Below are 21,940 nucleotides of genomic sequence, written 5' to 3'. Positions count from 1 at the left end.
CAACTCGCAATTTGCTATGCAGAACGGTGTCTCAGACACCGTCTGCAAGTCGCTATGGGGTCGCAAAGACCCACCTCATTAATATTAATGAGGTGGGTCGCAAATTGCGGCCCCATAGCGACTATGGGCACTCACTGACATGGAGGCCTGCTGTAGTCAGCAGACCTCCATGTCTGTGACTGCTTGCTAATAAAGCAGTTTTTATTTTTTCAAGTGTAGCCCGTTTTCCTTAAAGGAAAACGAGCTGCACTTAAAAAAAAAATCCTAAACCTTTTGTTTTGGTATTTTTTCAGGGCAGGTAGTGGTCCCTTGGACCACTACCTGCCCTGAAAAAATATTTTGGGGTCCATTCACAAAGGGGAAGGGGTCCCATGGGGACCCCTTCCAATTTGCGAGTGGGTTACCATCCACTTCAAGTGGATGGTAACTGCGACTCCATTTGCGACCGCATACGCGGTCACAAATGGAATTGCATACCACTGCGAGTCGCAAATAGGAAGGGAACACCCCTTCCTATTTGCGAGTTGGAAATGCATTTTGCGAGTCGGTCCCGACTCGCAAAATGCATTTCTGCATAGGAAACTCCGGTTTGCGACTCGCAAACTGCAATTTTTGCCGTTTGCAAGTCGCAAACTGGTTCCTACATCTGGCCCTGTATTCCTTGCCTTCCAGTCCGAACAACAAAAAAGGTGATGGGAAGAATGCTTGTATTAAGTCTAACCACTTGCAATCACTTGAGGTAGCATTCCAAACCATGCTCTTTTGCCCATCATGCCACCTCAGTTTAGAGCCAGCCATATGCAAATCAGCCATGACCCTGCTCCAATGGGAACAGTACAGCATGAAATCCCAGCCTAGGTCCTCTCTGACAGGAACATAAGCAACTCAAGACTGGTTTTGCCCTGGCTGGGACTCTCAGTAAGAGGTAGCTTAGTTCCAGAGATATTGTAGAAAGCATTTACAAAGAAATAGGTGGTGGAAGCAAAAGATTCAACTATCAGCACTAGCAACACACTCCTTCTTAACATGAATCGCTGACTATAAAAACAATAACTTGTGGGGAAGTATGGGGGCTGGGAAAAGTGAGGAGGCAATGCCCAGTAATGGCATTGAATTTCTAACTACATCAAAATGCTGCTAATGGCCTAGTGGCATCTATATGGGGCAAATTAACCACAAAAGGTTGATTTACCCAGAATCGGGTGGACACAATTGCCACACACATTTTGCCAAAAAGATTGCACGGATAGAGGAACCGTCTGCCAATGAGCCACTTTCACACTGCACAATGCAATTAAGCCTGGGCTGAGTTCGCGAAGTTCTGCTACGCTAAACACTCGGTGAAGTGCCCAAAAAATCCACCGTGCTCTGTAGAGTTCTGTGAGCGGCTGAGTGCAGTAAGTCATGCTGCTTGAGTTGATTTTTAGCTATCGGGGGTTTGAGCAAATGGCACAACGCACAGAAAAAGAGGGCGCTGCTTCTTTCTGCAGCTCAAGTAGACTTTCTACACGAGCAGAAACTCCCTCAATGCAAGCGGCTGGTTTCTCAAACTGAGCAGTAGCATCTTGTTGCACTGCCATGATTTAGAAGTCTCACGTGCAGGTGGTCTAGTGTTTGATGTTTCTTGCTTGCCAACCTAAGTTGATGAGCCGGGAGAGAGGGAAACTATGTCCAGCGCCACTTTGCTGATTTTTTGGGAACTTCACGCCTCATATGGAGCGTGAAATGGGCAAAACCCTGCGAGCGCCACCGGCAGAGCGGAATTCATTGTCCACCCCTAAATTCAACCCTTGGTAATCTAGTGTCAGTTTCTACAACCTCACATAGGAGACTAGCTTCAAAAATGTCTGATCTACACCAAGGGGCTAGAAACCATGACATCATAGCATCAGATAACATAACAAAAATACAGTAAATTAATTGCTACCCAGTACCCTGGGGCTCCTCTCATGTTGGTCATAACAATTCCTGGTGATCTAGTGGCATTCTTCATACCTCCTAAAGGCAAATAGCCAAAAAGTACCTTGTGTATGTGGAAAGGATTTGTTTTGCATGGTATGAAATGCCTCCCTTTCTTCCCCAGGTCAAGCGTATGAGGGTTTTTTTTATTTCAAGATTAGCGGAGGACCTCACGTTGATTATTAATTAGTTTATTATTTTACTACATTGTCTTCTGTCTCTTGTTGTTTAGATTGCAACCTGTCCTGTTAGCAGAAGGTTCAGCAGTTCTATTTACTTTGATTTATTGGTATTTTATTCTCCCTCTAGACAGAGACCCTCATTACGAGTTTGGTGGCCTGTGGACTGCCATAGCAGTCGTGGTGGTCCAACAGATGTCAGGTTGGCAGTCGGACCGCTGTATTATGAGTCCTTGGGACCTATGGAGCAAAGACTGCTGTGGATCTGCCGGCACGGCCAGGTACCACAGACCACCACGATCAGGAGGAGCCTATGTTTCCGCTGGACCAATTTTGAGGTTGCACATGGCCAATGTGTCCAGGCAGGCCAACCACCACAACTCAGAAGGTGGAAATGGACAGTGTAAAGGGAGACACTCACCTGTAGGCAGTCTCACTTTTCCCGTGCCTCCATAGAGCCCATCGCATATGTCTTGCCACTTTTGATGGTCTTCAAAAGTGCACAAAACCAATGCCGCTGTAGACACCACCAACTGTAATTACACTCACCTACCCGTCTCAGATCGCCGAATAACAGATGATAGCTCAGTTGTACACATCATGGGGGGGCATGCCACGGGCACCAACACACATGACATCTCGGACACAGTCTGAAACATACATCAAGATGGACACATTCACAGTCACAATACGCCCCCTTTGGACAGCAAAATCACACTGCACTGCAACACCACACAAAAACACACAGCCGCACATCTCTGAAACAGGGACTGTAAAGTCTGCACATCGTTCAACTACTCACAAAGATCACAAAAATAACCCATACACTCGTCCTTCAAACAGCATATGGACTGTCCTCACATACAAACACAAATGTATCAATGTGTCATGTAAAACACCACCATTAAACAGCTCTACAATGGACACACATATCACACGCATCACAGCACAATGGAAACACAGTGGCATGCACAGAGAGACAAATCGACAAAGAGCACCATGCACACAATAATTGCATGATTGGGATGGGGCACCAGGAACACTCAGGGAAAGAGGCTGCATGGGGCACATTTCACCTTGCAACTGCCAATAAAACAACATTTGCACAAGATATGGCCCTACATGTATCTTATGGACAAATAGTACTAGACACAAATCTCATTCCTATCTATACAATGTTGAAGTACAAGTCAACACGTACAACGAACTTTAACTGCATGGGACATACTGCTACAGGAACTAGCTGCAATGGACACACAGATAAATGGACACATGCACAGTCTAATGTAAACAAAGCTAGCACAATTGAACACACTGTATGTCTGCACTAACAAAACTCAAGCTCACACACATCAGATGAATACATAAGCCATATCAGAGAACAAGTCTGACACCATACATGCTCACATTGGACAACACAAGATGAAAAACCTACCATAACAAACAGTACACAATGCCATGACAGCACAATTGCATTGTACACACACACACATATACATACATTTAACATATACTCTCATCTTGGGGGCAAAAGCACTGCCCACAAGGTCACAAACTACAAACAACAGCCAATAGAGCTGCAAGCAGGCACAGACACACACAAGAGTAGGCACAAAACACAAGTCAATCAGACATTTAAAAAAATGTAGAAAAGGAATTGCAGGATAAATGTATACCCATGGAAACAAACTGGTTGGGTTTACTGAACAGGAAATATCAAAGTCTAAATACCATTGGCCAGTCTAACTAGGGGTGGACGAAGAATTTTGCTCTGCCGATGGAGTTATTGGAGTTTTCCCCACTCCGCATGGAGTGTGGAGTTCCGCAAAAATTCAGCAAAGTGACACAGAGCGTAGTTTTTTCTCGCACTCACCAATGTAAAGTTTGTGAGTGCAAGTGGTAGAAATCGCTAATTTGGAGAGCGCGAGGGAGATTTCTGAACACAAGCGGTTGCGATAGACCGCGGCCGCTCACAATGAGAAAGCTGCAGATCTACTCTACTCTCCTCCAGAGGCAAAAAATGTTTGCACCCTCTGCATGATGCCGTTCATGCTGATTTTACAGATCTGGAGAAACTCTTGAGCTGAAAATCAGTGCAAACAACACGCCTTCCCAAAACTCCACCACTTGTGGACGTTTGGGTAGCACAGCGAAGTTTCTTCGGCACTTCGCTGAGCTCAGCTTGGGAGGGGTGGTCTACTTTTTCAGAGGGTAGGTTTATTCTTGGGAAGGGTGGGTTTCTTCTGGGGTGTAAAGGTAAGGGTGCTTGCAGGGGAGGCCTTAAAGGTGAAAGGGAAGGGATGGGAGGTGGATGGGGACCTCTCGGGTTTGGTGCGGTGGTGAAGGGAACAGGGCCAAGATCAAGGTCTAACAAGAAAAGTTTCTTAGGGACACAGGGACTGTCATCAGAAGGGGTTGGGATTTGGAGGTTGTGGTAGTGGTCGTATGCTGTGTTGGTGTAGATGTTGTGGGTGTGTGCTTATGGGAAGTCTGCTTGTCTTTGGTGGATATCGTTTAGGTGGGTGAGTGTGGGCATTTGTGTGTCTTGTGGTGATGGGAGGTGGAGGTGCTGGGGGATGCAGTGGTGGGTGGGTGTGTGGCTGTTGGGTTGGTGACAGTTGCTGTGTCTGTGTGTGGATGCTGTTTGTGTGCGGCCAGTGTGTTTTGGGCTGCTTGTGTTTGTGTGTGCTCCTCTTGGACGTTGAGGTGGATGTCTGAGGATCAGTTTGTGTGCTTTGGGTAGGTAGGGGAAGGGGAATTGGGAGCGGGAAGAGGAAGGTGGAAGGGGATGGCAGGTAGGGGTGACTGGCTGCTGTCACTAAGAGGACCGATTCCCTGAAAAGATCTCTGTAGACCAGCCATTGCACCATGAATGCCATCCAGGAATGCATTGGTTTGCTGGAGTTGTGTTGCCATTCCCTGGATGGTAGTCACAAGGCTGTCTGGCCCATAGAGATAATTCCAGGTAGGTCAATAGCCTCCTCACTGAGGGCAGCAGGGGTAACAGGGGCTAGGGTGGAGGTGCCTGCAGCAAAGGAGACATCCATCATCTTGGGTGAGTGGGCACAGCTGTAGGAGGATGGCCTGGCTTATAGTGGGTACCTGATGGTACTTACACCTTGTGCCAGGTCCAGTTATCCCTTATTAGTAGATTAGTAGTGTTCTAGCAGCTTAGGCTGATAGAGGTAGCGATAGCAGAGAGGCTTAGACTGAATTAGGAGACATGCAAAGCTCCTACTATACCACTTACATCATATAGCAATATATCATAAGAATAATACTACTCAGAGTTACTAAAAATAAAGGTACTTTATTTTAGTGACAATGTGCCAAAAATATCTCAGAGGATATATTCCCTTAGAAGGTAAGTCAAATACACAACATATACACACAAACCAAAATCAGGTAAGTAAACAGTTAGAAAAGTAGTGCAAACACTCTAGAATACAATAGGATGCAATAGGCCTAGGGGCAACACACACAATATACTAAGAAAGTGGAATGCGAACCACTTAAGGACCTCATGCCTAGTGTAGTGTGTAGAGGGTCGCTGGAAGTGTAACAAAACACTAAGGATGTCCAAGATACCCCACCCCAAGACCCTGAAAAGTAGCAGTAAAGCTGCCCTACTTCCCCAGAAACACACTAAAGTTGTGATAGGAGATTCTGCAAAGACCACAACTGACTGCAAAGCACTGAAGATGGATTCCTGGACCTGAGGACCTGCAAAGGAAGGGGACCAAGTCCAAGAGTCACGAAAGTGTCCAGGAGGGGCAGGAGCCCACTAAACCCCAGATGAAGATGCAAAATGGCTGCCTCTGGGTGGAAGAAGCTGAAGATTCTGCAACAACGGAAGATTCCAGGAACTTCTCCTTTGCACAGGAGATGTCCCACGGCGTGTTGGAGGACACAGAGTTGTTTTCATGCAGAAAGACCGCAAACAGGCCTTGCTAACTGCAAAGGTTGCAGTTGAAGAAAATGGGTGCTGCCCAGGCCCAGGAAGGACCAGTAGGTTGCCCCTTGGAGGAGGAGACAGAGGGAGCGCTCGGCAACACAGAGAGCCCACACAGAAGCAGGCAGCAACTGAAGAGGTACTTGAACATGGGTTCAAGAAAACTGAGCACAGCGGTCATCTTAACACTACAAAGGAGGGTTCCACTAAGCCGGTGGTCAACTCATCAAGTTGAGCAATGCAGGATGGAGTGCTGGGGACCTGGGCTGTACTGTGCATGAAGGATTTCTTCCAAAAGTGCACAGAAGCCCTAGCAGCTGCAGTTCACATAGTACACATGATTACTGTCTGGTGGGGGGAGGCAAGGACTTACCTCCACCAAATTTGGACAGATGGACCACTGGACTGTCGGGGTCACTTGGATCTAGCTCCTGTGTTCCAGGGACCACGCTTGTCACGATGAGAGGGGACCCAGAGAACCAGTGAAGCAGACGTTTGGTGCCTGCGTTAGCAGGGGGAAGATTCCGTCGACCCACGGGAGATTTCTTCTTGGCTTACAGTGCAGGGTGAAGGCTGACAGCCCCCAGAGCATGCATCACCAGGAAACAGTTGAGAAAGCCGGCACGATTAGGCGCTTCAATGTCGCTGGTAGTCTTCTTGCTACTTTGTTGATGTTTTGCAGGTGTCCTGGAACAGTCAGCGGTCGATCCTTGGCAGAAGTCGAAGAGGGAGATGCAGAGGAACTCTGGTGAGCTCTTGCATTCGTTATCTGACGAGAAGCCCACAGGAGATACCCTAAATAGCCCTCAGAGGAGGATTGGCTACCTAGTCAGGTAAGCACCTATCAGGAGGGGTCACTGACGTCACCTGCTGGCACTGGCCAGTCAGAGGCCTCCATTGGCCTCACACCTCTGCATTCAAGATGGCAGAGGTCTGGGACACACTGGAGGAGCTCTGGGCACCACCTCTGGGATGGTGATGGACAGGGGAGTGGTCACTCCCCTTTCCTTTGTCCAGTTTAGAACCAGAGCAGGGGCTGGGGGATCCCTGAACCGGTGTAGGCTGGTTTATGCAAGGAGGGCACCATCTGTGCCCTTCAAAGCATTCCCAGAGGCCAGGAGAGGCTACTCCTCTCAGGCCGTTAACACCTATTTCCAAAGGGAGAGGGTGTAACACCCTTTCTCAGAGGAAATCCTTTGTTCTGCCTTCCTGGGACTGGGCTGCCCAGACCCCAGGAGGGCAGAAGCCTGTCTGTGGGTTGGCAGCAGCGGTAGCTGCAGTGAAAACCCCAGAGAGATGGTTTGGCAGTACCCAGGTCCATGCTGGAGCACCGGGGATGCATGGGATTGGCACCCCAATACCAGATTTGGCATGGGGGGATAATTCTATGATCTTGGACATGTTACATGGCCATATTCAGAGTTACCATTGTGCAGCTACATATAGGTATTGACCTATATGTAGTACACGCGTGTAATGGTGTCCCCGCACTCACAAAGATTGAAGAAATGGCCCTCAACTGTGTGGGGGTATCCTGGCTAGTGCAAGGCTGCCCTCACACTTAGTAACTTTGCACCTAACCTCCACCAAGTGAGGGTTGGACATATAGGTGACTTATAAGTTACTTAAGTGCCGTGTAAAATGGCTGTGAAATAACGTGGACATTATTTCACTCAGGCTGCAGTGGCAGTCCTGTGTAAGAATTGTCTGAGCTCCCTGTGGGTGGCAAAAGAAACGCTGCAGCCCATAGGGATCTCCTGGAACCCTAGGTACAATATACTAGGTACAATATACTAGAGAATTATAAGGGTGTTCCAGTGTGCCAATTAGAATTGGTAAAAATGGTCACTAGCCTGCAGTGACATTTTTAAAGGCAGAAAGAGCATAATTACTGAGGTTCTGATTAGCAGAGCCTCAGTGACACAGTTAGGCACTACACAGGGAACACACATTCAGGCCACACACTATGAGCACTGGGGTCCTGGCTAGCAGGGTCCCAGTGAGACATATAAAACACACTGACAAATAGGGTTTTCACTATGGGCACTGGGGTCCTGGCTAGCAGGATCCCAGTGAGACAGTAAAAACACCCTGACATATACTCACAAACAGGCCTAAAGTGGGGGTAACAAGGCTAGAAAGAGGCTACATTCCTACAATAGCCAACTGGGTGGTGGGCAACAGGGAGGGGGATGATAGAAAGGGGTGGCAGGCAAATATGGTACTGTGGGATGCCCAGATAGGTCCAGCACCACTAGGGAGTGGCCACTGTAGGAAGAATCCGATAATGAGGATGTTCTGGTCACCCCTATGTCTTGGCCCAGTTCTTCAATTGCTTGTGCTAATGCTACAATGACAAAGAGGAATAGGGTGATCACAGGTCCATGAACACACTTCAACAACTGCTCTGATTAGCAAACATGATAATGAGGTCAGGTAGGAGCCAGGAACAAACTCCACTTAAGAGGACCATACATGGGCCATACCTTATGCATGCATGCCACCTGAACTGGCAACAGTCTTCTACAGGAAAATCAGGAGCTCACAATACTACAACTGCATGGCTGAAGTTGTGCAATCACCATAACAAGTCAACCATTTGGAGACAACATCACCCGCAAAGCTTTGCCCCATGGAGCAGACCTAATTCACCTTTTGGCATAGAAATGTAGGACAATTCAGAGTCTATTCCCACAGATTCCATACAAATCCATGCACACATCTATTTGTCACATACGTCATGACCCTACAATAAGAAATGATGCTCTAAGTGCCAGCCATGTTGATGGCAAAAGTACAATAGCCTGGAGAAGGTGACATGGAAATATTCATGTCACACTGGGAAACTATCTACATTTTACACCTCACCAAGTGATTATTGTCTCAATAGAGACAAGGAGATAGTATCAATATCATATAGCTGGGCCACACCTGTGCCATGGAAATGAACACTGCAAACATCATATCTAATATGCCAGGAGAGATGTTCCCAAAAAATCAACACAATGAATCAGCAAGCCTCAAGGTCATACCCATTAATATCTGGCACCCCTGGCAATTACACACTCTGAGTGCTTCAGTAGAAGCCATCAGTCCTTTACATGTTGGAAAGACACAGAAGTAGCAAGGACTTCTAGGAGGCCCACAACATGTTGCCCAATAGAAAGCTACATCACCATCCCCATCATGGTCATGCAAACCCAGATGTCTCTTTGTGAATGTATGCCTGTACCCAACAAGTGTGTCTAGAACATAACTGCAAGTCACTCCATGATACATGGCAACAGTCAAGGCACATACCTTGTCCTTTACACAGCTGTTTTTTTTATACATGATGCCACATCAAGATCAACGATATTCATATTGTGGCACTGAACTCTGCGCTTACCTATCATGTCCCTCATTGCTACTACAGTAGCACTTACCAAATAACATGCAATGATGCATGAGGGAATGTGTCAATTGATGAACAGTGGTGACACACTTCTGTATGTGGCACAACTTGAAATGTAAACTCATTGAAATGTACTATTCCGCAAACAGTTAGACAAGCACAGATAGATGAGGGAATGCAGACACCATCCCCTCAAAATAGGTAGACCATTCATGAAACTTCAGCTTGCAAATGTTTCCTAAAAAAGAAGGGACACATGCTGTCATGCAGGCACAAGGAATGCTGGCAACAGTGATGGCACATAATTCATGTCAAAAGACATTCCCCTCTTACCAAGGGAAAGTAGGGATCCATAGCTGTACACAAAGAACACATGAAGCCATGTCCACGTTGCAGACTGGAGTGAGGCACCAGCAACCATCATACACTGAGAAAACAAGCTTCTGGGTGGCAGACACCAACTTACACATTTATACAAACACATGGCTAAGGACAGAGATCCATCACCTTCTCACCTGTGGACTGGAATACTAAAGAGTTGTGGTCTGTTGCTTAGAAATTACACACGCTACAGGAACAAGCAGTATATGATTGATAACTGTACATAGCCATGTGTTGTCTTTTCAAAGCAACGGTTGTATGATGGAACCGCACATGTTGGACCCACGCATGCCTTAATAATGAGGTTGGAACAACAACTGCGTAGTTTCAATTCATGCCTTTATCACGCGTGCCTTTGCAATGAATTTTTATTGTAAAAGCATGCCTAGTAAAGGCATGTGTGGAACAGGCATGCGTGGTTCACTCATTTCACCCCCCACCTACGCTAAAGCACAAAACTAGCCCCACCCCTAAACCTAAACAATCTATATCCCCAATCCGCCCTAAAAAAAACTATCCCAACATCCCCACCCTCACCCCTATAAAATAAAGTACACACACATCTCCACCCATCCTAAGCCCTAAAAAAAACTACCCCTTCAATGGATTGTTGCAGGTAATATGGGTGATGGATTTAGGGTGTATGAGACCTGTGCCAAGCCAGCCTGGACTGTGTGTGGGTAGAAGGACTGAAGTGCACATTGTACTTGTCTAGTGTACCATGTTGGATCCATTGCTATATGTGTGTGATGATATGGCTGTGAAATGTGTTGTCTGCAAGTGCTAGCCAGGCATTCACTCTTTACATAGGCTAAACACTATTTGTGTGTGACTTGTATGTAGCCGTAAATATGTTTCATCATTGCAGGGCACTTTGTCTGTGCAACAACATTGACATCTGTTTATATCATATCTCCAGATGCATGGTCATTAGATTATGATGGACCTGTGATCAGGAGCTGTTGTACTGCCCTCTGCCTGTAACTTGGATTATGTCATGTTGGATTACCTTGTTTTGCTATGTGATAAGGCTCAAGCTGGTGACACCATTCACTTTTCTGTTTGTCTATTCTACAGGACAATGTCCGACAATCCCCTTCCTGTCTGTGATCTGTGCGACTGTACCTCCGAAAATCTACCCTGACCCAATATGAGTCAGCCATTCTTGGCTCTGACAGTCCTGACATATGTACAGCTTATGTGCTGTATGGTGCAATAAAATGTTTGGTGTGACTAGACACTTGTAGCAATGTGTGTGTGTGTGTTTGGTTCTAATCTGTAGCAAGACACTGTACCTGTAACACATCCCTCCTTGCACTAGTATTTTGTGTCTTCATCATTTGCTTCACATGCTCTTACATATCTACATAGTAACACTTGAAACATGAGCCAAACAGACACACACTTTGTGATTGGTTCATTTATTGTGCATGTGTGCATAAACTGACATTGGGGCATGATGGAAAAGGATTGAGAAGGGTTCTGTCATGGTTGATGAAATCTTTGGAGTAGATGCCACAGCATTGCAAGTCCAAAGTCCAGTGTACTCCTCCAATAGGAAATGGAAGGTTTTCGAAGAACAGTTTACAGAGTGAACATTTGGCACCCAAAGCAGTTCCTTCAGAAAGAGGTCACTTGTTGGCAGTGGTTGGTGTCTGGCCATCTGCACCTCCTGCATTCTTAGCTGGACATCCCCCCTTGTGTGGGGATTGACCTGTGGCTACAGAGGCAGGGGTGGCTATGACGGGTTCTTCCCCTGACAAGGCCTCCCTTTCAGTGGATCGCACCAATGACGACGGGCCTAGTGTTGCTGTGCCAAAGGAAGGGGTAGAGTGTTGCTGACGATCAATGATCAGGGTACTGCTAATATCCCTCAACACTCCTTTTAGGGAGGACAGGTTCATATTATTGGCCGCCTACTGCTCACGCATACCCCTATGGATGTCCCTCTGCAGCTGTTGATCTCCCAGAGTAAGTCTGCTAAGTACCTGGCCCATCACGCCTTGGGAGTCTTGATAGATCCCCAAGACTTGGCTGGTGGAATCCTGGCCTAGAGCATCTCCAGAGGCATTAGACTCGTGACCAACAACATTCCTCCCATGCTGCCTTCCCCCACGAGCCAGTGCCCTTGCCACAGGGTGCCACCTCCCACTGGTTCCAGGGCCATCATTGTCCGAGGGCCATCATTGTCCGAGGTGTTGTGCTGCGACTCAGGAGCCCTGGACTGGGAGCATGAGATTGTAGACACTGTCTTAGGGACACAGGTTGGGGGGTGAATGGTTTCCTGTGATGTCAAGGCAACCAGACTGGGAGGTCTTCATGTGGGCACAGTGAGGCTCACTGTAGAGGTCTGTTCAGGTTGCCCAAATGGGTAAGAACAGTCCTCCATGTAGAGACATTCAGGAGTGTCATGTTCATTGAGGGCTTCATGCTGAGCGATGTTGGCAGTCTTGTCTATGGGCTCTGTCTGGCCAGTGGCAGCTCCACCTATTGATGTGGCAGATGCAATGTTACTGGTGGTATTGTGACATCTACCTTCAAAAGTTAACAGTGGCACTTTGCACAGCCATTATAAATAGTTGGTTTGCAGGTGATCGTATTGTGAAAGGTACCCATACTTTTGGTTGTATTGAGCTGATGTTTGTGAAGCATGCAAATTCTATCAAAGTCCAGCAGCTGCTGAATTCAGCAGTACATTTGCACTTGGGAGGATGGGCAGAGATTTACATCTTGCCAGCAGTGCTGGCAAAACAGTGGCTGACCAGGATGTGGCTTTGACCATTTTGAAGCCTAGTTGAATGTTATGCTGGCTGAGGCAGGAGTTTGTCATATATGTGACTGGAATCATCATGTGACCAGTGCATTGTAAATGTGTCTGCAGCCAATACCGTTCTGATGATGCACCTTGAGGACTAGTTGATACTTTATGTTGCACACTGTGTAAACTGTCCTTCCTGTCCTCAATAGTTTCAACTTGGCTTAGCAGTACAAGATAGACTTAGGTGGCCAGCCACATCTCTTAGTTGGACATGCTTTGTATCTTGGTCCCTCCCAGGTGAGTAAACATGATTTGAGAGTGATCAGGCTAGGATATTTGAACCAGTGACCACCTATTTGGAGTCACTTGAACAGTGCCTCCTGGTAGTTGCATTCAGGTCACTCCCCTAATTCCCAACACTAGCCTAATGCTATCCTCCCAGGTGAGTAAACATCCTTTGAGGGTTCGCTAATTGATGCATTGGGGCAAGTGGACTCTGGGCTGGTGACTGGAGTTAGCAAAATAGGGCCCATTGGGCTTTACACTCAGGTCACTCCCACAAGTTCCCAAACCTAGCCAAATATTATCCTCCCTGGTGAGTAAACTTCCTTTTTGAGTTAACAAACAAGGATATTTGGACAGGTGTGCACTGGGCGTGTGTTTGGAATTGGAGAAACAGAGCCTCCTGGCCTTAGCAGTCATGTCACTCCCTCTACTTCATACACTTGATAAATGTCATTACCCGATGAGTACACTTTTTATGTGATTTCCGTAGCAGGAGTCTCTGGGGAAAAGGACACTGGCCTGGTGGTTGGAGTGACAGTAAGAGACCCAACTGTGAATTACAGTCATGTAACTCCTCCCTGTACTACACACACTGTACAAATGGTATCCTCACAGCAGAGTACATTTCAATTGAGGTTTAAGACACATGGATCTTTGGACAAGAGAACACTGTATTAATGTTTTGTGTTCCAGAAACAGGGCCTCCTGGCATTAGCAGTCAGATCGCTCCCTTTACTAGACACACTTTTCAAATTGCTTCCTCCCAGGTGAGTACACCTGAGTGTTTGGAGTTGGAAGAACAGTGCCTGTTGGGAGTTGCAATCCTGTCACTCCCACTGTTCCCCATTACTTGACAAATGTTATCCCCCAGTTGAGTTAACTTCATTTTGTAATTGACAGTGATCTTTGGAGAAGAGAGAACTGTTCTGCTGTTTGGAGTTACAGTTACAGGGCCTGATGCAAGTTGCAGTCATCACAGTCACTCTAGTACACAAACTTGACCAATGTCTCCCCCCCAGATGAGCACACATCAATTGAGAGTTCACTGACAGATGTACTTGAGCAAACAAACACTGGTCTGGTTTTGGACTTTCAAAAACAGTGCCTGCTGTGAGTAGTAGTCATGCCAGTCCCTGTACTTTACATACTATATAAATGTTACACTGGGCTGGCTGACTTGGTAAAAGTGAAAGAGACTCCTGGCCTTAGCAGTCCTGTCAGTCCCTATACTACATCCACTGTACAAATTGTATCCTCCCATATGAGTAGATTTCAACAGAGAGTTGTGACACAGGGGTCTTTGTTGCAGGGGATACTGTGATGGCTGAGTGGAGTAACAGTGACAAAGCGTCTTGCAGCCAGTTCACTACTGTGTTCAGAATATGGCGGTCTGGACCGCCATGCCATTGGCGGTAATGACCACCACCGCTGGCATGGCGGTCCAGACCACCATGTTCATAATGACCACCTATATCTTTTCCTTTCCAAATGCTTGCTCTAAAGAAAACGTGCATGCAGACCATGTTGAAGCTAATATTTACCCTTCGCCCTTCACTTTTTCCTTCCTTCATCCAAGCCACCTCTCCCTCTAGATCCCACAATTGTTTGTACCAATCTTTGTTTCCTCTAGCCTCTGGTGCTCAGACCCCATCCGACCCTGGTGTGAACCCAGCCTCTACCCCACAGTTGGCAGTAAGAGAGGAAGCTAGAGCTCAGATAAAAGAACTTTGGGAGGTCATTAACTCTCTGAGGACAGAGAAATGAACCTTAGGGTGAAGGTACAATTACTGAAGAAATTACAGAATCCTGGGCCCTTGCTTGTAGGCCTCAACATGTATTGGGAGCATCTGTATACGCAGAAGGACTTACCCCAATTTGACCCACCATCTTATGTGCCTCATAACAGTCAACAGAGCGAGGTTCCCATGGGCTTTCTGCCCCTCCTCTAGGCCCACCAATGACTACTTCTGTTTCCTCCACCCGCTGTCATGTGCAAAATTCCCACTAGCGCCAGTGTAGATTTCTAATTTACCTATCCCAGATATGCCAAAGAGGGGAGGATGAGAGGCTCACCTCATAACTCAGCGTATCCCCTGAAATCTATCACTTCTATTCTAGCCACAAACCCGAAATCTGCATCTTTATCTAGCTTTCATTTGCTTAACCATCCACAGACTAACCTTAATCATGTCACCTGTTCAGGACTATTTATATGACTGGTGTCCCAATGCTCAATCCATATGCAAGGAAAGATGAGGCTTCTCTAACTAACCAAGTGATCACTGGATTAGGGATATTAGGAAGTGGTACAGTGTCATCCATTCTGACATCATTAGGGCCATCTGCTTTCCATCCACAGATAACAATATAGACTGTATCAAAGTGCAATTTTCTCACCCTTCAATTGAAAATTGCCCACTGTCCCTGCAAGCACAGACCCTTACCCCTCTCAATTCCACAATTCAGTTCAAATCTAGAGCACCTCTGTGGCAGAAGAGCAAATTCAATCGTCTTCACCATTATCCCGAGCCGAATGACTGGAGCTTATAGGGAATTCAAAAGTGAGCACTAGGCTAAAGCTCAAACCTCGTCCATTTCAAAGGGTGCACTAATTCACTTCAGCCACCCTTTCGCCAAACCACTCTGCAGAGATCCAACCCTCTAGCAGGGAAGTACAGTTAGGCACTGCCAGGACTTTGTTGTGCTTTATTTCTAGAGAGCTCTATATTCCATCCAAAGGAAACCAAGTCCGCCGTTTGATTAGCTCTATTAGCAATCTTATACTGGTCTCTTTGAACATTGCTGGGCTTGGGAGTAAACATGCTCTAGAAGGCTAGGGCACCTTCATTGAGAAGTGTGACATAATTATGTTTCAAGAAACCTAGCATTCACTCCTTCCCATAGGCAAGGATATAAGACTTCCCATTTCCAGACCCCAACTCTCATTCTGGTAGATCCTCTGGGAGGTCTTGCTATACGGCTAAAGATCTCCTTGGGCTGCCATGCTAAGCAGCTAACCATTGATTCTCTTGAAATACTGGACTTTGAAGTTTCTTCGTAGAATAATTAACGTCTATAGTAGGAGCTTTCGAAAGACCGCTGAGTCCCCTGCTATATATATTCTGAGTAACACTATTTCCGAGATTGGGAGTACTGCCATTTGAGAGCTAGCTATGGTAGACAAAAGTCAGATCCAAAGAAACTCTCTACCTATACAGTAGATGAAATTCATTTAGGTGCCAAATTGATTACATCATTGTAGATCTCTGCTCCTGGGAAAATCTTATCAACATGGAAGTTCTGTTTCAGTTTGAGAGTGACTATTTTCCCATGCTTCTTACCGTCCGGGGCAACCTGGTTAGCCTAAGCTGGAACTAATGTTTGTCCCGTTGCGACTTACGGCCTCACTATGACTTTGGAGGTCAGAATTATCTGACTGGCAAAGCCATGGGGAGGAGGCTGCCGTCATACTGGCAGCCTTCCCCGAATAATATTACGATGTTTCCACCAGGCTGACCAGTGGAAACATTGTATTACAATGTATCCACCAGTCAGACAGAGGGAAAGAGTGCCACAGCATTGGCCTCAGCTACCTTAAGGGAGCTGAGGCCAATGATGTGGCACAACAGCACCCTCAGAATGTGCACTGTCTGCAGTTCAGACAGTGCACATTCCAAGGGTGCTGGCAGGGGACTCCTGCACTACCCATGCCATAAGCATGGGCAGTACAGGGGCACCCCTGTGGCCCCCAGCACTGGCTTTCTGCTGGCCTTTTCATGACACGGACCCTGCCATAAAAAAGGATGGTAGAAAGAGGGCTTGTGATCAGCACAGCAGACCAAACTCAGTGCTGCAGTGACTGAATGTGACACTGACACCCCCTACCCCCCAGGATTTGTGATCCTGGTGGCGGCAGCAATCCTCTGACAGTCCGACTACCAGGGTCGTACTATGGTGGCCAGACTGACAGGAGTGCGGTGGACTGACCGCCACTGCAGGATTACTTGTAATGAGGCCACTAATGATTAATAACAACCAGAGGAAGTTTAGGTGGGAGAGTGTGGTGAAACATTAGTGTATTTATTCCACCTCTATCAAGGCATGGTCCCCATCTTGCTCACACAAGCAGCAGCCGAGTCTGTACCCTATAAAACTATGGATGCCAATGTCAGTTAGTTTGAGGAAATGAAACTGTGGTTCTTCACCAAACCACCTCCTAATGGGAGTTCATATCTCGCTGCAGAACCTATTTCGTTCAATAGAGACAGAGGTGCCACTTAATTAATGCACTTAAAGGTGCTTCTCCCCAAAGTATCCAGTCTGCTAGAGCATCCAATAAAACTGTCCAAAAAATGTGAAAATCACAAGGGACACAGCTATTCGGAACAATATCCTTATTGCCGCTCATTCTGGGAATCAGGCAGTCTTCTGGCACACAAAGTCCCATGCCACTAAGACATCTAGAATGAGGGCAGATCCAGCATCCTTCCACAAGACTTGGTTCACCAATTCCAATATCTCTATAGCAAATCTACAAAGACAGGACTGCTGACCGCCAAGTCAAAATGGCAGACCTCCAGCAGTGCGGCAGCCTGGAAATAGGTGGTCCAGCCTCTAGTGCTCTAGTGCAACCAAAAAGCAAGCTTATTATAAGCAGACAGTCACTGTGGCAGTCACTTTATGGTGGTCAGTCATCGGGCGGTCCAAACAACTATAGTTCCCAGTCAGCAAAGTAATAGACAACTGCACATTGGATGAATTTGAAAATAACAAAGCTGACAGACATTGCCACAGGGGACACCTTCAAAGGACCACAATCATTTGCATTCACACAGCAAGATACAGAAGCCAGTGTGCCTTTTTTCCACAGTGTACATATATTAGCCACCCCTTTTTTCACCACCCCATAGAACACCCTGCACATACATTTGTCCATTCACATTCTTTTGCACTTCTCTTGTTTAGTAATTCACTGTCACCTGTTTTTTCCCCCCCACCATGTCATATTCTAAAAATCCAGTTTTTTCAGTCGTGGTAACTGAAAGCATAATAGTAGAGCCACAGTTGTTTGGAGCACAAGTTCAGCATAATCATAATGTGGGACAGGATTGTTGACAGTGAATGCTGTAGGCACTATTCTGTGCAAAAAAGAGGATATCAGGAAGAGGTGGAATGACCTCTGGGGCAAGGCCAGTTCCCTGGTCTCCAGGCACCATCTGCAGGCCAAGAAGACTGGTGGTCGCCCTCCCAGTGCCCTACTATAACTCTTTGCCTAGGAGGAAAAGGTCTTGACCATCCTGCACAGGAATACCTGGAGGAGTTGAGTCTGGTAAGTTACAACACAAAAATATGTCACAAAAATGCTATTTCATGCATGCTCATAGCTCCCCTTTTGTCAATGTCGGCTTCTTGTACCCCACCAACATTCAATACCTAGAGTATCTGGGTGTTGACACTGTCAATCTGTTTTGTTGGACCCAACATCACACACAGCTACTAAGGTCCATCACATGCCAAATTTCCAAATGGGGCCTATAAGTATTTCAGTATACAAAAATAACCCCACGACTCATGGTATGTATCAACAGGTAAATGTATGTCCAAATCTAAATGCAATTTGAATACTGATATATAATACCCAACATTTGTATAGTGTGTGTAGGAGAGAGAGTTACCTGACTGCAGCTCCAAAGAGGCACTGTTTCTATAATTCCAAACACCAGACCAGTATTCACTTGTCCAAATATTCCTGTTTGGTAACTCATAAATGAAGTGTACTCACCTGGGGTGATAACATTTGTATAATGTGTGAAATACAGCGATTGACATGACTGTAACTCCCAGCAGGCATTGTTCACTGTAACTCTAACCAACAACACACTGGTAACTTTCCCCAATACAACAGATTCTTAACTCTCAAATGAAATAGACTCACCTGGGAGGATAACATTTGTGTAGTGTGTGTAGGACAGGGGGTGACCTGACTGCAGCTCCCAGGAGGCACTGTGTTCACTTGTCCAAATACTCTTTTTGTAATCTCTCAGTTGAATTGTATTCTCCTGGGGGGATAACATTTGTATAGTGTCTGTAGTACAAGAAGTGTCATGACTATTAAGGCTGGGAGGCTCTGTTGCTGTAACTCCACTCACCAGCCCAGTGTTCTCTAATGCAAATACCATTGTTTGGTAACTCACAAATGAAGTGTAATCACCTGGGAGGATAACATTTGTATAGTGTAGTACATGCGTGACATGGCCGCTAATGACAGGAGGACATATATCTATAATTCCAAGCACCAGCCCAGCATTCACTTGTCCAAATACCCCTGTTCCTCGGCTCTCAATTGAAGTGTACTCACCTTGGAGGATACCATGTGTATAATAGAGAAAGTGACATGACTGCAACTCCCAGGAGGCCTTGAGTCTTTAACTCCAAACACCAGACAAGTGTACACTTGTCCAAAGACCCCTGTTTGACAACTCCCAATTGAAGTTTACTCACCTTGGAGGGCACTATTTGTCTAGTGTGTAAAATAGAAGGAATGACTTGACTGCAACTCCCAAGAGGCACTGTTTCTCTATCTCCAAACACCAGACCAGTGTTCACTTATCCAAAGTCTCCTGTTTGGCAACTCTCAATTGAAGTGTACTGACCTGTACACTTCAACCTGAACACCATCAGCCACATCTTGGGGGTCTATTCAGGAGTCCCAAGGTGTGATCGGCCAAGTATTGACCAAACTCTGGGAAATCATGCAGCTGCAGAGAGATATGCACAGACATGTGAGAACAGATGGAGACCCACAATAACAACATGGCTTCCCTAACAGGGGTGGGAAGGTACATACATACCACTGCATGCATACCACCCTGATCGGGGCTTTTCACCAACAGTCTACCCTTCCTTTGGCTCATCAATACCAAGTAGAACATCATCAGTGCCAGCCACTGAAATAAAGGCCCTGCCAGAGGAAGAACGAGCCCCAGACACCCCTGTCTCTGTAGCAGCAGATTTTACCCCCCCCCCCATGCCAGCAGGGTTGTCCAGCAAATAAACCAGGAGGTAAGGATGGCAGAACGCCTACCACTGCCAGCAAATGACCTCTTCCTAAAGGACTGCCTTAGTGTGCCATACATTCATCTGTTGATTGATCCTCAACCACCAACCAGTTCCAATGGGAGGAGTATTTTGGACTTTGTACTCCCAATGATGTGGCATCTACTCCAATTATTTCATTCATCATGACTGACCCCTTTGTTTTACATTTTTGTTTCTTTCTATCCAAAATGTATTTTCTGTATTAGCATTGTAATAAATTCACCCATCACAAACTCATTGTCTGCTTGCTTAATTTTCACATTTAGCTATGTAGAGATGTAAGACCATGTGAACCATGGGATGAAGATGCAAGCTACTTGTACAAGCAGGGATTTGTTACAGGTATACAGTGTCCACTTCAAGATTACAACCATTTCACACAAACACATTAGTGCAAGTGTCTGGTCAAACCAAATTTGTTATTACTGTGTTCAGCACATAGGCTACCAAAATGTCTTGACTATGGACACAAGAATGAGAGACTCGTACTGTACAAATGAACATATTTACAGGTACAGACCGCCAGACCATGGAAGGAAGGGATTTTTCAGACATTGTCCTCTAGAATAGGCAAACATTAAAGAGGTTGATGTCAGCAGCTTGAGCCTTATCACATACCACACCAAAGTAATCCAACACCCTATAATTCAAGATACAGACAAATGGCAGTACAACAGTCCCTGATCACAGGGAAATCACAGTCCAATTTCCATGCATCTGGTGGTATGACACAACCATGTTCTAATATTGTGGCATATGCACCCTGGCCTACAATGATGAAACACATCTATAGCTATACACAGGTCATACAAAAAGAGTGTTTAGCCAACGTGAAGGAAAAATAACTTGGTCAAAAGCTAGAACCACATATTTTCTGACCACATGATGACACACATGGTGCACCAGGCCCACTGCAAGGTACAAAACAAGTTCAATGGGCACGTCTGTACCTCCAGCCAAACACTGTGCTAACTGTCTTGGCGCAGGTCTCATACATCCAAACTTTGTGACCTACATTTACTGGAACAATCCATGTCCTCTTTGTATGTCAAAACAGCGTCAGATCCCTGCCAATGTCACATCTCTGAAATGCCAACATGAAGATGTCATGGTAAAGGTACCTGTAAAAAGAACACAAAAAGGAGTTTAGGCTTGAAACCATATCTATGACACAAGGCATATAGCAAGCAACTGGAAAACAAAGTACATTGCAAGGAAACTGACACAAACAAAGCAACAGCACGAGGTGGGGATGTGTAAAAAGCTATCGTATCAAGCAGCCTTGGATGAATATTGCAGATTATCAGCTCGCTAGCTGTTTCAAAAACACTCAACTCCACACATTCTCACAACTGCAGTTCATTGTACAGTCACAGCCATTACATCACCTGACATAGTGGCACTCATAAAATGTATCTGTCGATAATATCTTCTCTCAAGTCAGCGCCTTCTTCTTCACCACTGTCATCCTCACTTGGCATTTCAGGAGTCTAACCCAGTGGCACTGCATGCTCCACCTCCTCTGGGATGTACAGGATATTCCTCTGCAGGGCAATGTTGTGGAGCATGCAGCATGCCACAGTGGTCTGACACACTTTCCCAGGTGAGTAGAGGAGAGCTCCACCTGTCCTGTCTAGACAGCTAAATCTTGCCTTCAGGAGCCGGTTCCACTGCCCGCTTTGCTCTTTAACCCCTCCTGTGCCGAACCTTTTTTTAGCTATTTGGGGCAGTTCGCGCTTAGGCCCTCATAACTTTTTGTTCACATAAGCTACCCATGCCAAATTTGCGTCCTTTTTTTCCAACATCCTAGGGATTCTAGAGGTACCCAGACTTTGTGGGTTCCCCAGATGGAGGCCAAGAAATTAGCCAAAATACAGTGAAAATTTCATTTTTTTCACAAAAATCTGAAAAAGGGGCTGCAAAAGAAGGCTTGT

This window comes from Pleurodeles waltl, chromosome 2_2, assembly GCF_031143425.1.
Source record: "Pleurodeles waltl isolate 20211129_DDA chromosome 2_2, aPleWal1.hap1.20221129, whole genome shotgun sequence".
NCBI classification, from domain to species: Eukaryota; Metazoa; Chordata; class Amphibia; order Caudata; family Salamandridae; genus Pleurodeles; species Pleurodeles waltl.
Note: the sequence above shows the minus strand (reverse complement) of the source record.